We start from the raw sequence: 530 nt of genomic DNA, 5'->3' as shown, positions 1-530 counted from the left end.
GTGTGTGTGTGTGAGTGAGTGTGTGTGTGAGAGACAGTGTGAGTGTGTGTGTGTGTGAGTGTGTGAGAGTGTGTGTGTGTGTGTGTGTGTGAGTGAGTGAGTGTGTGTGAGAGTGTGAGTGAGTGTGAGTATAGGTTGGATTGCTGTCGGCTCGATTTCTCGTGGTCTGGCAGCGTCTGTGAAGAAGTAAAAAAAACACCCCAGAGTTAGTGTTTCGGGCCGGGTGACCGAGCTGCTGGCCTAGGCACAGATATCCACACCCCACACACACACTAAATAAACCTCATGCACGCTGAGAAATAATCTGTCTTCAGCACAAACTACTTCCTTGGAGACTAGCACATGTTTTTTTTCCCCTTTATTCATTCATGGGATGAGGCAGCATTTATTGCCCCAGAGGGCAGTTCAGAGTTGACCACATTGCTGTGGGTCTGGAGTCACATGTAGGCCCAGACCAGGTAAGGATGGCAGTTTCCTTCCCTAAAGGACATTCGTGACCCAGATGGGTTTTCCCTGACGACAGATTCACG

The sequence above is a fragment of the Rhincodon typus genome, chromosome 48, assembly GCF_021869965.1.
Source record: "Rhincodon typus isolate 14 chromosome 48, sRhiTyp1.1, whole genome shotgun sequence".
NCBI lineage: Eukaryota > Metazoa > Chordata > Chondrichthyes > Orectolobiformes > Rhincodontidae > Rhincodon > Rhincodon typus.
This window is presented reverse-complemented; position numbering follows the sequence as displayed.